The sequence below is a fragment of the Triticum urartu genome, chromosome 5A (genome assembly GCF_056163025.1).
Source record: "Triticum urartu cultivar PI428250 chromosome 5A, HENAU_Tu73, whole genome shotgun sequence".
NCBI lineage: Eukaryota > Viridiplantae > Streptophyta > Magnoliopsida > Poales > Poaceae > Triticum > Triticum urartu.
Genome location: NC_141877.1, coordinates 318,025,615 through 318,041,125, shown reverse-complemented (window position 1 = coordinate 318,041,125; position 15,511 = coordinate 318,025,615).

The following is a 15,511-nucleotide window of genomic DNA, read 5'->3' as shown; positions in this document are numbered from 1 at the left end:
GCTTGTTACTTCGAAACCCTAGGACTCGCGGATCATCAGCAAGGCAAGTAACACTTTGATCATACCTTTTCTACAACCCATGTTTTATTGCATTAGATCAATCCTCACACATTGCATGATTAGGATCTAATTAAATTGTGGGATGGGAAGTAGATGAGGTAGTACCTATTACCTGTATTACTATGAAACCTTTGGGAGTTACTTCTACGTTTGCTTATTATGCCATGCTATGCTAGTAGACGTGGATTGGGTGAGTGATATCCATGACAGATGTGAGATTGATAATTTAATGGTTTACCTAAGGTGGCAACTTAAACACACATCTGGGTGGATTGAGGCACCTGATGTCTATCAGGACTTGCCTGTTTTTTTTGGACCGCCACCCAGGCTCAAAGGGATCATAAGATCTTTCATGCTAGAAACTTCCGTGTGCAGCCACAAGCCATTATGGGCTCTGGCATAGTTGACTAAGTTGTGCGAACTCTTACGGGGTGGACTAGCAGATGTAGGGGTTGTAGGTGGTACGGTCTACCCCACATGTAAGGTGCTAGCGCTTATGAAATACTGTGTCTCGGTCATCCGTCTTCTCAAACACCATGTAGTGCGAGAAAACAAACGGAGGCGATCGAGTCTTGTGGGGAAAAGTGCGCAAACCTCTGCAGAGTAACAAACTAATCATGATTAGCCGTGTCCCCGGTTATGGACAACTTGAGTATCTAGTACTTGAATATCATTGTGAATCTCAACATGTTACTTCTAATTAATGTTGTTGGGTTTTTAATTATTTTTAATTGGGATTGAGAATGCTGTCAACCATTCTCAATGTTTAACAACCACCATGATAGTTAAATAAACTTATTCCTTTGCAGTAGGGAAAAACTGGCATTACGCAAAACTGTAACCATAGAGCTTTCCACCAGCCATATATGCATATAGTATAGCTGTTTCATTCCATTACTCTCTATGTGTTACTTTGCCAGCATATTCCATGTGCTGACCCGTTTTCGGGCTGCAACTTCTCATGTTGCAGACTTTTCAGACGACGATTGAGGTGTTTAGGTCGTGGTCCTATACTCAGTGATGCCGCTGGAGTTGATGGACCCATTTATCTTCCAAGTCTTCCGCTGTTATTTTTATTATATGGCCTTAAGCCATATTCAGTGTAATAAGTTCTTTTTGAGCCATCGATGTAATAAGTGTGTGATTGCAACTCTGCTATAAAACCTCGATGTACTGTGTGGTGTCAGCATTACTGATCCAGGGATGACACCGTAGCACAGTAGACGTGATCCATTCGGGTCAGGTCGCTACAGAGATGGTATCAGAGCACACGCTGACTGTAGGACACGACCACTAAGTTAAAACCATAGATCACCCTTCTCTTCTCATTTTCTAACTCCTCATCTTTTCTACTCTATTAGGATGACGAACGTGAAGATTAAGTACGCTCAACCGGATGAAGGCACACCATTTGGATTTCACCTGAAGGAAGTCACCAAGTACCTGAACATTGGATTACCAAGCTTCACGGGAACCTTCAACGCCACTCTGCCTGAAGAGGAGCGCTGGAAGATTCAAGCTCACGTTCCGGGAAGGACATTCGCGCCAATCACGAAACCCATAGATAGTGTTTTCAGTGCACCAACCTGGAGTCTGGGAAGGAGCATGGCAGCCCATATCACCATAGGACGCATTGGAGAAGTTTATCAAGAAGACCTCAAGGACACTATCTACCAGATTTGCGGACGCCGAGATGAACAATGGGAGTTAGTCAGCACCAAGAATGATAGATCCATTGCAGCATTCATCCAGGAGTTAAACCAGCACATTCGACGCCACGAGAACCAGATGTGCAATGATATGATAGAGTTGAAGAATGCGAAGGCAAGGATCATTGAGCTAGAAGGAGAACTGAAGTCTACACGCAAGGACTACATGGACGAGATCATAGCTCTAGCAAGGCACAATAACGATCTTAAGCAGGAGATTGAAGAACTCAAGAGGAAGTAATCATCCCAGGAGGAAGACGAGTACATCGCATGTCCGGACAACTACATCATCATCGACGACACCGATTCGGATCCAAGTGAACCCGACTTTGAAGACGAAGCTGGAGCAGATATCATGGAGTCTTCCACCGGTTCAAATTTCTAGATGACCGCCAGATAGTAGTAGTATTTCCCCATGTAAACATTATAGTCGAGCACTTTTGCGATAGTTAGACCGTTTGTAAGCCCTTGTTTGATTGATTGAAGTGATTTTGTGTGCATTTGCCTCATGTGCATATGGGTAGTGTTTTCCCTTTAGACCCCCTCTATTCTTAATTCTCGTCTTTTCTAAACCCTCAGATGCCTCCAAGACGTGACAATGGATTTCCACCGGAGCTCACTCAGTTGATCCAGCAGCAGAATCAATTGATGCAGATGTTAGTTCAGAACCAACAGAACAACAACAACAACCCACCACCACCACCACTTGTTGACCACTTAGCCCGTTTCCTTAGGCTGAATCCGCCGGTGTTTTCCAGTAGCACCGAGCCAATAGTAGCAGACGATTGGCTCCGTAAGATAGGAAGGGAGTTGACCACTGCAGGATGCACGGATGGTGAGAAAGTGAAGTTTGCCGCACACCAGCTTGACGGACCCGCGGCAGCATGGTGGGAGAATTTCACAGCCACTTACCCAGTTGACACTGTCACATGGGATCAGTTTCAGCAAGCTTTCCGCACTGCCCATGTTTCAGTAGGAGCTATGGCCATAAAGAAGCGTGAGTTTCGCAACTTACGCCAAGGAGGAAGGACTATTGGCCAGTATATGGAAGAGTTTAGTAAGCTAGCCCGTTATGCCCCAGATGACGTTGCTACGGATGCAGCTAAGCAGGAGAAGTTTCTGGAAGGACTGAATGATGAACTAAGCATGCAACTGATGGTAGCGAGTTTCAACAACTACCAGGAGTTGGTAGATCGTGCTATCATGATTAAAGGGAAGCAACAGCAGATTGAGAACCGTAAGAGGAAGTATGGACAGGGGAAGTATAACTCTGGAGCCCAGCAGAAGCCCTGTTTTGCCCCTAAACCGGGATTTCAGTTTCAGCACACCCATGGAGGAGGTAGCTCGTACAACCATAATGTCCACAAGAATGGCAATGGGAATGGAGGAAGCAATGGACAGAACCGCACCATCCCATCGACCCCAACCAAGAGAGATCTGAGTAATGTCACTTGTTTCAAGTGTTCGAAGACCGGACATTATGCCAATGAATGTCCTGAAGGCCAGAATGGAAATGGCAATGGAAGCTCTGGGAAGAAGCCGAACCCTTTCAATAGGGGACAGGTGAACCACGTTAATGTGGAGGAGGTCGAAGATCAGCCCGATGCGGTAATCGGTAAGTTTTTGGTTAAGTCATTTACTGCACTCGTTCTTTTTGACACTGGTGCATCGCATTCATACATATCAAGGGGATTTGTGGATAAGTATAACCTGCCAACCCAAGCCCTTAGGTCACCCATGTTAGTAAGCTCACCAGGAGCGGAGTTTATGGCTACACGGTGGTGTGATCGGTTACCATTAAGGATTGGTAACTATGTGTTTCCCTCAGACCTAATAGTATTGGAATCTCAAGGATTGGATGTGATATTAGGCAAGGATTGGTTATCAAAGTATGAAGGGAATATTGAGTGTGCTAGTAAGTCAATTTTTCTTACTACACCAGAAGGGAGAAGGATCAAGTATGTATCCCGGCATGTACCAAAAAGGACACAAGTGAATTGCCTAACAGGAGTTGTGCAAGAAGAAGTACCAGTGGTAAATGATTTTCCTGATGTATTTCCTGAGGAATTGCCAGGCATGCCACCGGATAGAGACATTGAGTTTTTGATTGAGTTATTACCAGGCACAGGCCCAATATCGAAGCGACCATATAGGATGCCAGCAAAGGATTTGGTGGAAATTAAGAATCAGATTAAGGAGTTATTGGATAAAGGTTACATTCGCCCAAGTTCTTCACCTTGGGGATCACCCGTACTTCTAGTGGAAAAGAAGGATGGATCATTAAGGATGGTTGTAGATTATCGGGGATTGAATGAAGTAACCATCAAGAACAAGTACCCACTGCCGATGATCAATGATCTGTTTGATCGTTTGCAAGGAGCAAAAGTGTTTTCCAAGATCGATTTGCGATCAGGGTACCATCAGTTGAAGATTCGACAGCAGGACATACCTAAGACAACTTTTACCACGAGATAAGGATTGTATGAGTATACCGTTATGTCATTTGGATTGACTAACGCACCTGCCTATTTTATGAACCTGATGAACAAAGTGTTTATGGAGTTTTTGGATAAGTTCGTCGTAGTGTTCATTGATGACATCCTAGTTTATTCGAAGAATGAAGAGGAGCATAAGGAACATTTGCGTTTGGTTTTGGAGAAACTAAGGGAACATCAGTTATACGCCAAATTCAGCAAATGTGAGTTTTGGTTGAAGGAAGTTGGATTCCTCGGACATGTTATATCCGGAGAAGGTATAGCAGTAGATCCCGCTAAAGTTGAAACCGTAACCGAGTGGGAAGCAACAACAACAGTTGGAGAGATCCGGAGTTTTCTTGGACTCGCAGGATACTACTGGAGATTTATTGAGAATTTTTCAAAGATTGCGAAGCCTATGACGGAGTTGTTGAAGAAGGATACTAAGTTCAAATGGACTGAGGAGTGTGAGGCTAGTTTCCAGGAGTTGAAGAAACGATTGGTTACCTCACCGGTATTGATTTTGCCAGATCAGACCAAGGATTATGAGGTGTATTGCGACGCTTCACGTCGAGGACTTGGAGCAGTGCTTATGCAGGAAGGAAGAGTTGTTTCGTATGCTTCACGACAACTGAAGCCTCATGAGTTGAATTATGCCACGCATGATTTGGAGTTAGCAGCCGTAGTGCATGCATTGAAGACGTGGAGACATTTCCTCATTGGAAATCATTGTGAGGTGTACATGGATCACAAGAGTTTGAAGTACATTTTCACGCAGAAGGAGTTGAACCTCAGACAAAGGAGATGGTTGGAGCTCATCAAGGATTATGACATGAGATTGCATCACCATCCCGGAAAAGCTAATGTAGTAGCTGACGCATTGAGCCGTAAGAGCCATGTCAACACCCTAGTAACAGGGAAAATACCCAAGGAGTTAGCAGAAAACCTTCGTGAGCTATGTTTGGAAATGGTTCCGAGAGGCTATGTAGCCGCATTGGAGATTCAATCAACATTGATGGATAAGATCAGAGAAGCTCAGAAATCTGACAAAGAGATTGCTGCTATAAAGGAGAAACTTAGCAAAGGAAAAGCTAAGGGATTTCGTGAGGATGAGCACGATACCCTATGGTTTGAGGACCGTGTTTATGTGCCCAATGACCCGGAGATCAGGAAGTTGATTTTGCAGGAGGCACATGATTCACCGTATTCGATTCACCCACGGAATACCAAGATGTATTTGGATTTGAAAGAAACATTCTGGTGGACCGGAATGAAGAAGGATATTGCAGCATATGTGGCAGTTTGTGACGTATGTCAAAGAGTAAAGGCAGAGCATCAGAAGCCGGCAGGATTGTTACAACCATTGCCGATACCCGAATGGAAGTGGGATAAGATAGGCATGGATTTTATCACAGGACTACCCAGGACGAAAGTAGGGTATGACTCGATATGGGTAGTAGTTGATCGTTTGACGAAGGTAGCACATTTCATTCCAGTTAAGACCACTTACACCAGTGCTAAGTTGGCAAAGATATACATGACTAGGATCATTTGTTTGCATGGAGTTCCGAGGAGTATCGTATCAGATACCAGTTTCGTTCCATGACAATAGTAACGAGGTTGGAGACCGACAATTCTTTGGAAAAGATTTGATTAAGGAGTCTGAACGGAAAGTTAAGTTGATTCGCGATAGGCTCAAGGTAGCCCAGTCCAGGCAGAAGAGCTACGCAGATTCTAAACGCAAGGAGATAGTTTACGAAACCGGAGACAGAGTTTATCTTCGAGTATCCCCACTTCGAGGAGTTAAGCGCTTTGGAGTTAAGGGAAAATTAGCACCGCGTTTCGTTGGACCGTTTAAGATCTTGAAACGTATGGGAGAAGTCGCGTATAAGTTGGAATTACCAGAGGGACTGTCAGGAGTTCATGATGTATTTCATGTTTCTCAGTTGAAGAGAAGTCACGCCGAGATGGCGGAGGTACCGCTAAGAGATACCGTGCCGCTTGAAGCGATTCAGTTAAAGGATGACCTAACTTATGAGGAGAAGCCAGTCAAGATTCTCGAGTTTGCCAGTAGAGTTACCCGCAGCAAGGTTATCAAGTTTTGCAAAGTTCAGTGGAACCACCATTCAGAGGATGAAGCCACCTGGGAGAGAGAAGAAGATTTGCTCAAGGACCACCCTCACCTATTTTCTAGCCAACCCGAATCTCGAGGGCGAGATTCATCTTAAGGGGGGTAGGTTTGTAACATCCCAAATTTTCAATTTGGAATGTTATACACTAGATCATCATGCATAACATATTTTCTTGCATCTTGGCCGATCCTAGAAATTTCACGCAACTCAAGGACCCTCGGAGAGAGTTGGAGATTTCGTTATTTTCATATTTGAGAGTTTTCTCGAATTTTGAAAATAGGATCATTTGATTGATTTATTTTATCTTCAATAATTTTTCCGGTGTCAAAATATGAGAGAGGGAATAATATGACTTTCCCAAAATTTAGGAAAAATGAAGATTTAATAAATAGATCAATTTTTGTTTGCCGGAGTTTTATTTGCATTTTATTTGGATAGGGAAAATGCGCGTTTTCGAAAATTGCATTTTAGGTCCGGAGAAAAGTTCATTTTGTTCGGCTCATTTTTAGGAGTCGGGGAAAATTTACTTTAGATTTTTCGGAGTTCGTTTAGATCTCTTTTTGTTTTTTTTTCTGCGCGCTGAACCGTTTATATAAAAAAAACTGGAGCAGGCCGGCCAGGCCAAGGCCCAGCCGGGCCAAAGGCCACCGCGCCCCAGGCCACCGCGCGCCTAGCGCCAGGCGCCAGGGAGCCGGCGCCGCCGCCTCTTGCTCTACGAATCCTTTTAGGATTCTAGGGTAGCCCTTGCCTTTTTTTTCCTTTGTTTCGTTATTCCTAGTCCTACTCCGTATATTCTTTCCTATTCCTAGTCTAATTCCTTGCCCTCTACCCCAAGTAAACCCTCCCCTCCCCAATATAAATACCCAAGCACCCCCCCCCCCTCTAAATCATCAAACCCAAAGCCTAGAGCTCCGCCACACCCGCGCGCCGCCCTAAGCCGCCGCCTCACCCGCGCCGCACCGCCACCCCACACCCGCGCCGCCGCCGCACCTTGCCGCCGCCGCCCCACGCCCACGCCGCCGGAGCCCCTCGCCGGAGGTAGCCCCGCGCTACATCTATTCTTTTTCTCGGATCTTTTTCTTCTAATCGTTCTGATTCTTTTCTTCTCTAAACCGTTCCGGTTTTCTAGATCGTTTTTTCGTTCGGTTTTTCTTTTCCGAAACCCTAGATCGGATTCGTTTTCTTTTCCGATTTAGTTGTCTTTGGACCGTTCGCCGGACCGTTCGTCCTAACGAACGTGATCACCGGATTCTTCTAGGTTAACGACGTACGTTCATTTAACCGTTCTTCTTTTTCTTTTCGTCGGATTTATTCCGCGATCGCGATCTTAGATCCGATCTTCTTTCTAGTTTTTCTTTTCGCTCGTTTATCGGAATCAGGTGATTCAAGTGCCTGGAGTTTCGTCTCGAAACCGCCGTTCCGTCTAATCAACTTGAACAAGCTTTTGCCTCGATAAAAATTTGACCTAGTTTCAACTTGCTAGAACCGAGTTGTTTTCTTCCGCCGTTTGTTTTCCGTTTCTTTGTTCGGTTCGTTCTTTGTTTGCAACCGGAGTTCTTAAATTGAACTTTCTGGTTCGTTCTCTTGTTCGAGTTTTACCTATGCATTAGATGAGTACTTATTGTATGCTTGTTGTTTGTCTGCGATAGATTACCCGGATTGCGCCGCTTGTTACTTCGAAACCCTAGGACTCGCGGATCATCAGCAAGGCAAGTAACACTTTGATCATACCTTTTCTACAACCCATGTTTTATTGCATTAGATCAATCCTCACACATTGCATGATTAGGATCTAATTAAATTGTGGGATGGGAAGTAGATGAGGTAGTAACTATTACCTGTATTACTATGAAACCTTTGGGAGTTACTTCTACGTTTGCTTATTATGCCATGCTATGCTAGTAGACGTGGATTGGGTGAGTGATATCCATGACAGATGTGAGATTGATAATTTAATGGTTTACCTAAGGTGGCAACTTAAACACACATCTGGGTGGATTGAGGCACCTGATGTCTATCAGGACTTGCTTGGTTTTTTTTGGACCGCCACCCAGGCTCAAAGGGATCATAAGATCTTTCATGCTAGAAACTTCCGTGTGCAGCCACAAGCCATTATGGGCTCTGGCATAGTTGACTAAGTTGTGCGAACTCTTACGGGGTGGACTAGCAGATGTAGGGGTTGTAGGTGGTACGGTCTACCCCACATGTAAGGTGCTAGCGCTTCTGAAAGACTGTGTCTCGGTCATCCGTCTTCTCAAACACCATGTAGTGCGAGAAAACAAACGGAGGCGATCGAGTCTTGTGGGGAGAAGTGCGCAAACCTCTGCAGAGTAACAAACTAATCATGATTAGCCGTGTCCCCGGTTATGGACAACTTGAGTATCTAGTACTTGAATATCATTGTGAATCTCAACATGTTACTTCTAATTAATGTTGTTGGGTTTTTAATTATATTTAATTGGGATTGAGAATGCTGTCAACCATTCTCAATGTTTAACATCCACCATGATAGTTAAATAAACTTATTCCTTTGCAGTAGGGAAAAACTGGCTTTACACAAAACTGTAACCATAGAGCTTTCCACCAGCCATATATGCATAGAGTATAGCTGTTTCATTCCATTACTCTCTATGTGTTACTTTGCCAGCATATTCCATGTGCTGACCCGTTTTCGGGCTGCAACTTCTCATGTTGCAGACTTTTCAGACGACGATTGAGGTGTTTAGGTCGTGGTCCTATACTCAGTGATGCCGCTGGAGTTGATGGACCCATTTATCTTCCAAGTCTTCCGCTGTTATTTTTATTATATGGCCTTAAGCCATATTCAGTGTAATAAGTTCTTTTTGAGCCATCGATGTAATAAGTGTGTGATTGCAACTCTGCTATAAAACCTCGATGTACTGTGTGGTGTCAGCATTACTGATCCAGGGATGACACCGTAGCACAGTAGACGTGATCCATTCGGGTCAGGTCGCTACATAAAGTTGAAGAAAATACTATCACTTATAATGTTGATCCTATTGTTCCTACCGCTTATATTGAGAAACCACCTTTCCCTACTAGAATGAAGGATCATGCTAAAGCTTCAACTGTGGTCAACAAAAGTAACATTAGAACACCCAAAACCCCATGAGCAAATTAAAGTTGAACCTAGTATTGCTATGGTTAAAGATCTCTTGTCCGATAATATTGATGGGCATGTTATTTACTTCTGTGATGAAGCTGCTAGAATTGCTAGACCCGATACTAAAAATAAACATAGACCTGTTGTAGGCATGCCTGTTATTTCTGTTAAAATAGGTGATCATTGCTATCATGGCTTATGTGATATGGGTGCTAGTGCGAGTGCAATACCTCATCCTTTATATGAAGAAATTATGCATTATATTGCACCTGCTGAGTTGGAAGGTATTGATGTTACAATTAAGCTTGCCAATAGAGATACTATTTCACCGGTTGGGATTGTTAGAGATGTTGAAGTCTTGTGTGGGAAAGTTAAATATCCTGCTGATTTTCTTGTTCTTGGTTCCCCACAAGATGATTTTTGTCCCATTATATTTGGTAGACTCTTCTTGAATACTTTTAATGCTAAGATAGACTGCAAAAAGGATATTGTTTCTGTTGGTTTAGGGGATATGTCTCATGATTTTAGTTTTGCTAAATTTCGTAGACAACCCCATGATAAAGAATTGCCTAGTAAAGATGAAATTATTGGTCTTGCTTCTATTTCCATGCCTCCTAATGATCCTTTAGAACAATATTTGCTAGACCATGAAAATGATATGTTTATGAATGAAAGAAGGGAAATAGATGAAGTATTCTTTAAACATGGATCTATTGTGAAACACAACTTGTCTGTCGAAATTCTAGGGGATCCTCCTCCACCCAAGGGTGATCCCGTGTTTGAGCTTAAACCATTGCCTGATACTCTTAAATATGCTTATCTTGATGAAAAGAAGATATATCCTGTTATTATTAGTGCTAACCTTTCAGAGCAAGAAGAAGAGAAATTATTGAAAACTCTAAAGAAGCACCGTGCTGCTATTGGATATTCTCTGTATGATCTTAAGGGCATTAGTCCCACTCTATGCCAACACAAAATAAAATTAGAGAAAGACGCTAAACCGGTTGTTGATCACCAACGATGGTTCAATCCGAAGATGAAAGAAGTGGTAAGAAAAGACATACTAAAGCTTCTAGAGGCACATATAATTTATCCCGTTGCTGATAGTCAGTGGGTAAGTCCTGTCCATTGTGTCCCTAAGAAGGGAGGTATTACTATTGTTCCTAATGATAAAGATGAATTGATCCCACAAAGAATTGTTACAAGTTATAGAATGGTAATTGACTTTCGCAAATTAAATAAAGCTACTAAAAGGATCATTACCCTTTACCTTTTATTGATCAAATGCTAGAAAGAATATCCAAACATGCACATTTTTGCTTTCTAGACGGTTATTCTAGTTTCTCTCAAATACCCGTGTCAAAAGAGGATCAAGAAAAGACCACATTTACTTGCCCTTTTAGTACCTTTGCTTATAGACGTATGCCTTTTGGTTTATGTAATGCACATGCTACCTTTCGAAGATGTATGAATGCTATATTCTCTGAATTTTGTGAAAAGATTGTTGAAGTTTTGATGGATGATTTTTCTGTATACGGAACTTATTTTGATGATTGCTTAAGCAACCTTGATCGAGTTTTGCAGAGATGTGAAGAAACTAATCTTGTATTGAGTTGGGAGAAGTGCCACTTTATGGTTAATGAAGGTATTGTCTTGGGCCATAAAATTTCTGAAAGAGGTATTGAAGTTGATAAAGCTAAAGTTGATGCTATTGAAAAGATGCCGTGTCAAAAGGACATTAAAGGTATAAGAAGTTTCCTTGGTCATGCCGGTTTTTATACGAGGTTCATTAAAGACTTCTCAAAAATTTCCAGGCCTCTGACTAATCTCTTACAAAAAGATGTTCCTTTTGTCTTTGATGATGATTGTGTAGAAGCATTTGAAATACTTAAGAAAGCCTTGATTTCTGCACCCATTGTTCAGCTACCGTATTGGAATTTACCCTTTGAAATTATGTGTGATGCTAGTGATTATGATGTAGGTGCTGTGTTAGGACAAAGAGTTGATAAGAAATTATATGTTATCCAATATGCTAGTAAAACTCTAGAAAGTGCCCAGAGAAATTATGCTACTATTGAAAAAGAATTTTTAGCTGTTGTATTTGCTTGTGATAAGTTCAGACCTTATATTGTTGATTCTAAAGTAACTTTTCACACTGATCATGCTGCTATTAAATATCTTATGGAAAAGAAAGATGCTAAACCTAGACTTATTAAATGGGTTCTCCTACTACAAGAATTTGATTTTCATATTATTGATAGAAAGGGAGCTGAGAACCCCGTTGCAGATAACTTGTCTAGGTTAGAGAATGTTCTTGATGAACCACTACCTATTGATGATAGCTTTCCTGATGAACAATTAGATGTCATAAATGCTTCTCGTACTGCTCCATGGTATGCTGATTATGCTAATTACATTGTTGCTAAATTTATACCACCTAGTTTCACATACCAGCAAAAGAAAAAGTTTTTCTATGTTTTAAGACATTACTTCTGGGATGACCCACACCTTTATAAAGAAGGAGTAGATGGTGTTATTAGACGTTGTGTTCCTGAGCATGAACATGAACAGATCCTGCGCAAGTGTCGCTTCGAGGCTTATGGAGGACACCACGCTGGAGATAGAACTGCACATAAGGTATTGCAATCCGGTTTTTATTGGCCTACTCTCTTCAAGGATGCCCGTAAGTTTGTCTTGTCTTGTGATGAATGTCAAAGAATTGGTAATATTAGTAGACGTCAAGAAATGCCTATGAATTATTCACTTGTTATTGAACCATTTGATGTTTGGGGCTTTGATTATATGGGACTGTTTCCTTCCTCTAATGGGTATACACATATTTTAGTTGTTGTTGATTACATTACTAAGTGGGTAGAAACTATTCCAACTAGTAGTGATGATCATAACACCTCTATTAAGATGCTTAAAGAAGTTATTTTTCTGAGGTTTGGAGTCCCTAGATATTTAATGACTAATGGTGGTTCACATTTTATTGATGGTGCTTTTCGTAAGATGCTTGCTAAGTATGAAGTTAATCATAGAATTGCATCTCCATATCATCCATAGTCTAGTGGTCAAGAAGAACTGAGTACTAGAGAGCTTAAATTAATTTTGCAAAATACTGTTAACAGATCTAGAAAAAATTGGTCCAAGAAACTTGATGATGCATTATGGTCCTATAGAAATGCATATAAAAATCCTATGGGTATGTCTCCATATAAAATGGTTTATGGAAAAGCATGTCACTTACCTCTAGAACTAGAACATAAGGCATATTGGGCCATTAAAGAGCTCAACTATGACTTCAAACTTGCCGGTGAGAAAAGACTATTTGACATTAGCTCACTTAATGAATGGAGAACCCAAGCCTATGAGAATGCCAAACTATTTAAATAAAAAGTTAAAATATGGCATGACAAAAGGATACAAAAATGTGAGTTTAATGTAGGTGATTATGTATTGTTATACAACTCTCGTTTAAGATTTTTTTGCAGGAAAACTCCTCTCTAAATGGAAGGTCCTTACGTTATCAAGGAGGTCTATCGTTACGGTGCCATAAAAATCAACAACTTCAAAGGCACAAATCTGAGGGTGGTGAACTGTCAAAGAATCAAACATTATATCTCAGGTAATCCTTTAAATGTTGAAACTAATGTTATTGAAACCGTAACCCCGGTGGAGTATATAAGGGGCACCTTCCAGAACGTTTCAGCCTCCAAAAAGGAAGAGGTATGAGGTACGGTAAGCAAACCAACTCCAAAATATTTCTAATAGCAATTTTTCTCCATTTTGGAATATATAAGAAAATAGGAAAATAAGAAGCAGTCCGGAAAGGACATGAGGCGTCCACGAGGGTGCAGGGTGCACCCTATCCCCATGGGCGCACCCCTTGCCTCGTGGCCACCTCATGGGCACCTCGTGTGCCTTGCATGACACTTCTTTTGGCCGGTAAAAATTCATTACATAATCTCACGAAGGTTTTGACCACCGTACCACGCAATTATCCTCTATTTTTGTTTCGAGCTGTTTTCTGCCAGAATTGTCAAGGCCAGGCATCATGTCGTCCCCCTCCTGCAACAATGAGGGCGACAATGCTTGGCTAATGAAGATAGAGCTGAAGAGAGAAGAACCCGGGGAGATCAACAAGGATGATGGGATCAAGAAGGCCACGGAGGATCAAGCTCCGACAGCGGAAGAAGAAGACATCCTTCAACCTCATTAAAATCTTCTTACCCCTACTGAAATTGAAGCTTTCAAGATGATTGAAATAGTTTGGGTGCAGAACAAGTATCTAACTCATGAAAATATTCTGTTGCAAGAGCATATCACCGCACTCAAGGGCATTATTCGTAAGTTGGAGCACCTCCTGCGCTCGATGTTGGATGATAAGCCTATATCATCAACAATCTCTTCTTCACCACCAAAGGAGAATTGAGTATTGGGTATGGGCACTCCCCTTGGCAACTGCCAAGCTTGGGGGAGTGCCCCGGTATCGTATCACCATCAAACTTTTATCTTTACCGTTTCTTTCTTAGTTCGATCCTTTTGGTAATATCTTGATCTAGTAGAATAAAGTTTAGTATGATCTAGTTTAGAGTTTGCTTTATGATCCTTCTATGTAATCGAGTCCATGAGCTATATATAATAAAGATTAGTGTTGAGTCAAGGGCTTTGCTATCTTTCTATGATCTTGAGAAAAAAGAGAAAGAATAAAAAGAAGTAAAGAGATCATATTGATCTTATGGAGAGGAATGACATCGCATATAAAGAGTATGATAAATAAAAGTTTTTGAGAGTTGACAAACATAGTTTTGGTCATCGTTGCAATTAATCGGAAGTAATAAAGAAAAAGAGGTTTTCACATATAAATATACTATCTTGGACATCTTTTATGATTGTGAGCACTCATTAAAACATGACATGCTAAAAAGTTGATGTTGGACAAGGAAGACAACATAATGGGTTATGTTTTCTTACATCCGAAATAAATTATATTGTAATGGATCATCCAACATGTTGAGCTTGCCTTTCCCTCTCATGCTAGCCAAATACTTTGCACCAAGTAGAGATACTACTAGTGCTTCCAAATATCCTTAAACCCAGTTTTGCCATGAGAGTGCACCATATCTACCTATGTATTGAGTAAGATCCTTCAAGTAAGTTGTCATTGTTGCAAGCAATAAAAATTGCTCTCTAAATATGTATGATTTATTAGTTTGGAGAAAATAATATTTAAATGATCTTGTGATGTGGAAGAAATAAAAGCGACGGATTGCATAATAAAGGTCCATATCACAAGTGGCAATATAAAGTGACGTTCTTTTGCATTAAGATTTCGTGCATCCAACCATAAAAACATATGACAACCTCTGCTTCCCTCTACAAAGGGCCTATCTTTTATTTTTGTCTTATACTCTATACAAGAATCATTGTGATCTTCACCTTTCCTTTTTACATTTTATCCTTTGGCAAGCACTGTGTGTTGGAAAGATCCTGATATATATATATATATATATAGCTAATTGAATGTGGGTTTTCATAAACTATTATTGTTGACATTACCCTTGAGGTAAAAGGTTGGGAGGCAAAACTATAAGCCCCTACCTTTCTCTGTGTCCGATTAAAGCTTCATGCTCATAAGTATTGCGTGAGTGTTAGCAATTGTGGAAGACTAAATGATAGTTGAGTATGTGGACTTGCTGAAAAGCTCTTATTTTGACTCTTTCCAATGTTATGATAAATTGCAATTGCTTCAGTGACTCAGATTATAGTTTGTTAGTTTTAAATGAAGTTTCTAATTCATACTTGAAATTGTGAATGAATTGTTACTTTAGCATAAGAAATCATATGACTATATATATATATACATATATATATCTCTGTGTGTGTGTGTTGCTGTTATAAGAATAATCATGATGCGCTCATGTCCGTATTTTATTTTATCGACACCTCTATCTCTAAACATGTGGACATATTTTTTGATATCGGCTTCCGCTTGAGGACAAGCGAGGT